The 7785-nt window shown below is 36.1% G+C and overlaps 1 pseudogene; it reads left to right on the top strand.

The window, feature by feature from the left end:
* Positions 1–6749: 6749 nt before the first annotated feature.
* On the top strand, positions 6750–7386 carry LOC114292012 (uncharacterized; annotated as a pseudogene).
* Positions 7387–7785: the final 399 nt, after the last annotated feature.

Raw genomic sequence — 7785 nt, 5'->3', positions numbered from 1 at the left:
GTGTCACTTAAATTTTATGGAACTAAATTTTGGGGATTCTCTACCATGCAATGTTTCCCTCTTAGAATAGAATGATTATTTGATATTTTTGAAACAATTCTTTACATCGGTCAACATATGACATTTATCCTATTGTCCCTCATAAATCAAACAAAAAAAATACTAAATCCCATTATATTGACTAATAAAAATCAAGTTAGGGTGTCTCGTGGACTTGTTCCAAGATTATAAAATAATTTTGGGAAATTAAAATTTAGTGATAACAATAAAAAAAAAATACAGAGTCATAGAAAAGTATAACATTTTAATTATTAAAATTTATAAATTTTATCACTATTTTATATGTATATTTTTTCTTTCTAAAATTACAGTATGTTGTTATTTCCCCAATAATTGCCAGTAGCATGACGCACCGAAGGGATGATAGAAGGTTGAGAATAATCTACAAACTTGACACCCAAAAGGAATTTTCTATCCATAGTAAAAATTAATACAAAAAATATCTTAAAAATTTTGTGACAGTGATATTTTTATAAATATAAATTATATTTATAAATATTTTATTTTAAAATAAAAGATTAAAATTTTTCTCTTTTATATCATCACTCCATCCAAAAATGGAGGGTTATTTTTATTTTTATTTTTTTGTAACCAGAGAATAATATTCAAAATTGAGTCTCCCATACCATAAAATAAATAAATAAATTACACTTACTTCCTTTTTTAAGTTTAAAAAAATATGAAAATAATGATTTTCTTTAAAATTTTAATGAGAGATTTATTAGAAAATTCATTTTCAAGTGTTTATATTCTAGTTAATCCATAAGATATTCTTGTATTCTAATAAGTCTTATTATTTGAATATTTGATCCATCAAATCCTAATTCTCATATTTAAGGTATTTTATGGACATTTCTACTCTTACAAATATTTTTTGAACTGTTAGCAATTTAGTAATGTGAACATTTATATTTTACAATGTGAATATTCACATTGACATGCTATCATTTTCATTGATGGTGTAAACATTTACATTAACTCTGTAAACATTCACACTGTAAATGTAAATATTATTAGGGTATTTTAGTAACTGTGTCACCCATAGGACTTATTGAAATATAAGAAAATAATATAAACTAAATAGAATATAAGTAGATAAAAAGATATTTATGAAAAAGTACCCAATTTTAATTTGTATATAACACCTGAATTCATTTTTATCCCTAATTCATTACTCGTATGATTGATTTTTTTTTATATTTTATATTATAATATATTTTATATCAAAATGTATAAAGAGATTAATGTAGTCGTGTGGAATCCACGTAATCGCCTGCGTGTGTAAAGCGAAATAACTTCGAAAAATCGAACAAAAACACCCAAACTACTACCTGATCTGAATCTAGGGTTTTCGCAACTATCTCTTTCTGATCAATTTTCTCAGGTATTTTCTCTGGATTCTTAACTAACTTGTACACACACAGATACAATCATTAATCTATATTTATGCACACACATCTATATAAATGTATAAATGATAGGAACTGTTCTGTTAGACAGTTGTGGGTAGCTACTCTGTTAGGCAGTTGTGAGTGTGGGGCAGTTATTTTGTTACCGGATCTGTTACGGGAAAAGGGATTATAAGGGGAGAGGGAGTTACAGATAGGGGAGGTTGTATCTTCTTTTGTTCTTCTTTTTTCTTTTTCTCTCTTATTGTAAAACTCCATGGAAGAGTTCTTCCTTTTGTTTGATAAGAATTGAATAACAGAAGCTGAGTTTCCTTTATAATTTTGGAGATTAATTGCTAGAAGCTTATCAGTGGTATCAGAGCCACCGTTCTTCGGACTTGGGCAAATCACTTCGGTAATGGCGGACGGTACACGATCTCAGGATACCAAACGAATCGAGGATGCTATTTGACATCTAAAAGAAAGTTCAGATAAATAGGCCGAAGCCATGGTTGGAATCAAGGATCTGGTTTTAGCTTTGAACCTAAAGTACGAGCAAATTGCAGAAAAGGTGAGTTCTTCTTCTTCGGTTCCTCTGATCATTCCTACACAAGAACCCACCGATAATCCAAATCAGTGGCACACTAGATTTGCCAAATTGGATTTCCCGAAATTTTTCGGTGAAGACCCTGAGGCTTAGGTATACAAATGTGAGAAGTTTTTCGAATTTAATCCGATCGATGAAACACAAAAAGCGCGATTGGCTTCAATACACATAAAGGATAGGGCTATTCATTAGTTTCGATGGTATGAAAAAACCCATGTTCTCAGATCTTGGAAGGAATTTGTTAGGGCCCTGGTTGATAGATTTGGAGGTAGCCTATTTGATGATGCCATGGAACAACTATCGAAATTGAGACAGATATCAACAGTCCAAATCTACCAGGGAAAATTCGAAGAATTGGCAAATAAAACAAATGGGTTATCAGAGGAATTCTTTGTTAGTTGTTTTATAAGTGGCTTGAAGGATGAAATCAAGGTAGGAGTACAGATGTTTAGGCCAAGAAATGTGTCACAAGCCATGGATTTAGCAAGGTTACAAGAAGACAAAATTGAGGCCTTAGCTAAGAAGAATAGAGTTTATTCTAAAAGCTATAGTACCAGTTTTCCTACAAGTAGCAAATCAATAAAGCCAACTTCAAAACCTGTGGAGTCAGTAACTGCTGTAAAGAAACTGACACAGAAGGAATTGGAGGAGAGAAGAATGAAAGGATTATGTTATGGATGTGGCGAGAGATATTTCAAAGGCCATGTTTGCAAGAAGAAACAACTCTTTATGTTCGAAGCTGAAGATGAGGAAGATGTCTTTGAGGAGGTGGTGCAGGACATGGACAAAGAAAATGTGCAAGAAGAATTGCAAATCTCAATTCATGCCCTATCAGGTCCTTTCTCTTATAAGACTATGAGAATTAAAGGAAATGTTAAGAAGAATATGATCACTATATTAATTGATTCAGGTAGTACCCATAATTTTTTGGACCCAGTAATGGCAAAACGAACTGGAGCATCAATCCAATACACCAATCCTTTAATAGTGGTGGTAGCTGATGGTACTAAGTTACAAAGCAATGCTATGGTGAAGGATTTCCAGTGGGTTATGCAAGGTACAATTTTTACAGCTGACATAAGATTATTACCTTTGGAGGGTTGTGACATGGTATTGAGAGTCCAGTGGTTATCTACTTTGGGACCGGTGTTATGGGATTTTCAGAATTTGAAGATGGAATTCACTGCATTTGGCAAAAAACATGTGCTGTGAGGTGGTGCAACAGTGGAGATACAACAAATTGAAGTTAAGGCAATGGAGAAGTTGATGCAGAAAAATCCACAAGGACTCATAGCTCATCTTTGCTGCCTACATTCCAATTCTGTGGAAGTTGACCATGAGGTTCATTCGGATCTTGATAGAATCTTACATGATTATACTGATATGTTTCAGGAACCCAGTGACTTACCTCCAAGTAGATCACATGATCACAAAATATCTCTCAAGGATGGTAGTCATCCCCCAAATATCAGGCCTTATCGATATCTTTATATTCAGAATAATAAGATTGAGAAAATAGTAAAAGAGATGTTGAACTCAGGGGTTATAAGGCAGAGTGTGCCTCATTTTTCTTTACCCGTCTTTTTGGTCAAAAAGATGGACAATACCTGGCGAATGTGTATTGACTACAGAGCTTTAAATTTTGACACTATTAAGGACAAATACCCTATTCCCATGATTGATGAATTACTTGATGAGTTGCACGGAGCTCAATTCTACTCTAAGTTGGATTTAGGATCTAAGTACCATCAAATCCGGATGCATGCTTCTAACATTGAAAAAATAACTTTTCGAACGCATGAAGGCCACTATGAATTTTTGGTCATGCCATTTGGCTTGACCAATGCTTCATCCACCTTTCAAAGCCTGATGAATGATGTGTTTAGGCCATTTTTGAGGAGGTTTGTGTTAGTATTTTTTGATGATATCCTCGTATACAGTAAGAGCTGGGCTGAACATATGTTTCATATGACTTTGACCTTGGAAAAATTGAGAGTTCATCAACTATATGCTAAGATGTCCAAGTGTGCTTTTGGGAAGCATCAAGTGGAGTATTTGGGGCATATTATTTCTAGTTCTGGTGTGGCTGTAGACCCCGTTAAAATAGACGCTATGTCTACTTGGCCTAGACCTCAATCTTTGAAAGCTCTTCGAGGATTTTTGGGTTTGACTGGCTATTACCGAAGGTTCATAAACGACTATGGCCAGATCAGCCAACCCCTTACTATATTGCTTAAAAAGGATGCCTTTAAATGGTCAGAGGATGCTGAACAAGCTTTTGTTCTATTGAAAAGAACTATGACTATTGCTCTTGTATTGGCTTTACCCAATTATGATAAAACCTCTGTGTTGGAATGTGATGCTTCTTAGGGGTTGGGAGCTGTATTGATGCAAGAAGGATAGCCCATAGCCTATTTTAGTAAGTCATTGTCTGGCCGCATTGGGTTATCTACATATGAGAAGGAATTCTTGGCTATAGTTCTAGCTGTTACCAAATGGAGGCATTATCTCTTGGGTAGACATTTCCACATTAGGACAGATCACCAAAGCCTCAAATTCTTGCTGGAGTAGAGAATTATCACTATCGTGCAACAAAAATGGCATCCCAAACTCATGGGTTTTGATTACGAAATTGTATACTAGAGTGGTAAATCTAACTACGCTGCAGATGCCTTGTCCAGAAAAGAGAGGAAGATATGAGCAGTATGTCCGCTCTCTCTGTTGTCCTCTGCCATTGGGTTAAGGATCTTCAAACTAGTTGGGAACAAGACCCTTCTATCCAACAACTTATCGCAAATTTGACTCAGAATCCAACCAGTCATCCTCATTTTCTTTGGCAGCATGAAATGCTCTATTACAAAACCAGATTGGTAGTGGGTAATTCACCTTAACTAAAGACCACACTCATCAAGGAACATCATGCTACTCCCACCGGTGGACATTTAGGATGAGAGAGAACTTATAGAAGAATCAAACAAGGTTTTTATTGGAAAGGCCTAAAATCTGATGTACTTTAGTTTGTGGCTGAATGTGATGTATGTCAGCGGAATAAGTATGAAACAGTGGCAGCACCTGGGTTGTTACAGCCCCTTCCCATTCCTACTAAGCTTTGGAGTGATATTTCGATGGATTTTATTGAAGGGTTACCCAGCTCTTCACATAAAACTGTGATCTATGTGGTTGTGGATAGGCTTAGTAAATATGCTCATTTCATTTCCTTAACCCATCCATACACTGCTACTGCAGTAGCTCAAGCATTCTTAGATAATGTGTTTAAACTTCATGGGATGCCTCTTTCTATTGTTTCAGACCGGGACCCGGTGTTTACTAGTAAATTCTGGAAGGAATTATTTCGATTGCAGGGTACTAGTTTGTGTATGGGTTTTTCTTATCACCCCTAAACGGATGACCAAACTGAAGTAGTTAATAGATGCCTTGAGGGGTACTTGCGGTGCTTAGTACGAGACAGACCTACTGTATGGACCAAATGGCTATCTCTCGCTGAATAGTGGTATAACACTACCTACCATGTCACTACGGGAGTCACACCATATGAGGCCTTATATGGTCAAACCCCTCCCAGCTTGAACCATTGTATTCCCGGGAATACTGCTGTGGCAGCTGCTGATACTTTGTTGCAGGATAGAGCTACTATTTTGAAGTTGTTGAAAGAGCATCTGGTTCAGTCCCAGTATCGAATGAAACAACAAGCAGATAAGCACATGTCTGAGCGAGTTTTTTCAGTTGGCGATTGGGTTTTCCTTGAACTTCAGCCTTTCAAGCAAGTTTCTCTGGCATTACGAAGGAATGCTAAACTAGCTCCCAAGTATTTTGGTCGTTTCCAAATCCTGCAGAAGCTGGGACCTGTTGCCTACAAACTCGATTTGCCATCTTCCTCCAAGCTGCATCCAGTTTTCCATGTCTCCTTATTGAAGCCTAAACTGGGTCAAGGTATTGTTGTGCAACCTTCCCTTCCATCTACCAGTCTTGATGGCCAGCTACAATTGGAACCCACTGTGATTTTGGATAGAAAACTGATCAAGAAACATGGTCGGCCTCTTACCATGGTTTTGGTCCACTGGTCTAATTCTATTCCTGAGGATGCCACCTGGGAGACTTGTTACTCCTTGAAGCAGCGTTTTCCTCATTTCCAGCCTTGAGGTCAAGCTTCCTTTAAGGGGGTGGAGAATGATAGGAACTGTTCTGTTAGACAGTTGTGGGTAGTTGCTCTGTTAGGCAGTTGTGAGTGTGGGGTAGTTATTTTGTTACAGGATCTGTTACGGGAAAGGGATTATAAGGGAGAAGGGAGTTACATATAGGGGAGGTTGTATCTTCTTTTGTTCTTCTTCTTTTTCTTTTTCTCTCTTATTGTAAAACTCCATGGAAGAGTTCTTCCTTTCGTTTGATGAGAATTGAATAACAGAAGCTGAGTTTCCTTTCTAATTTTGAGATTAATTGCTGGAAGCTTATCATATGTACGTTTTTTTCCTTGTGTAGACGATGATGATAATGGGATGATTTTCTTTGATCACATAACTGGATTGAGTAATCAAATGGTGGATAAATTCAACTCTAATCAAATGCTTTTGTGTTCATGGTTTTCTTGATGGAATTTGTAACTTTTATCAGCTTCATGGACAAGGGATTTGGGAAGAAATATAATATATATATTTTTTTTTTACAAAATTTCAACAATGTTTAGGCGTCGAAACAAATTATCAAGGTCAATGAACTGTACTGGGGGTTTTCGGGTGCCTGTATTGTTTACAGTTCTGATTCTATTTCTCGTGGCTTTGATACTTTTGTTTCGAAATGGTGGAGAGAAACCCAATTCTTCAATTGGGCTAGTAAAGCAAAAGTGGAATAGTTTTGAATCATTGGTTCAATTCAACCCGAATGTGGAGTTCAGGAATGGAACAGATGTTATATGGAGAATACCCGATTCACCGAAGGCAGTTCTATTTTTAGCTCATGGATGTAGTGGTCGAGCTAATGATTTTTGGGACAAATCTTCTGACTGCCCAAACTGTATTGGTTTGCCTGAAGAAAGGCTAATTGTCCTTCACGCTCTTGCTCGCAAGTTTGCAGTCCTTACCATTTCGAGTGTGGGACACATGCTGGTTAGTTGAGGGGGAAAGAATGATTGTAAAAGGAATTATCGAGTGGTGGGTTGAGAAATACAAGCTTGAAAAACTCCTACTTGTGGCTTTGGGGGCCTCCTCTGGTGGGTACTTCGTTTCAATGCTTGCTACTTATATGAGATTTAGTAGCATTACAGTAATGATCGCAGCAGGCTTATTTCATCCAATGGATTTTGTAAAGATGATGTAGGCTAAGATTTTTGGTATTTATATATAGGAAAATGCTAAAAGTAGCCCTTAGGGCCGTTGTTATTGTTGAAAAAATTGTGCAAAAAGAATATTGAAATGTATAAAAATATTTTGAAATATGTGAAGAGTGTATCAAGATTTTAAATATTTTAGAATTTAATGCTTTTATTGATAGCCCTTAGGTTTGTCATCACATGACCTTTATATATATATATATATATATAATTTTAGTCATCAATTGTTGTCATAGTCTCATTTTGAATTATCAACCTCATGTACTTCAGTCATTTTCATTATTTAGAGGTGGTTCTAATTTACCGAGTCCTCTATTATAACTTTAAGTACATGTAGCATAACTCGTGTCTAGTGTTTTCTCTTCATCTTCTTACATTGTTTCTAA

The sequence above is a fragment of the Camellia sinensis genome, chromosome 13 (genome assembly GCF_055761805.1).
Source record: "Camellia sinensis isolate YWXY chromosome 13, ASM5576180v1, whole genome shotgun sequence".
Classification (NCBI taxonomy): Eukaryota; Viridiplantae; Streptophyta; class Magnoliopsida; order Ericales; family Theaceae; genus Camellia; species Camellia sinensis.
This window is presented reverse-complemented; position numbering and strand designations above follow the sequence as displayed.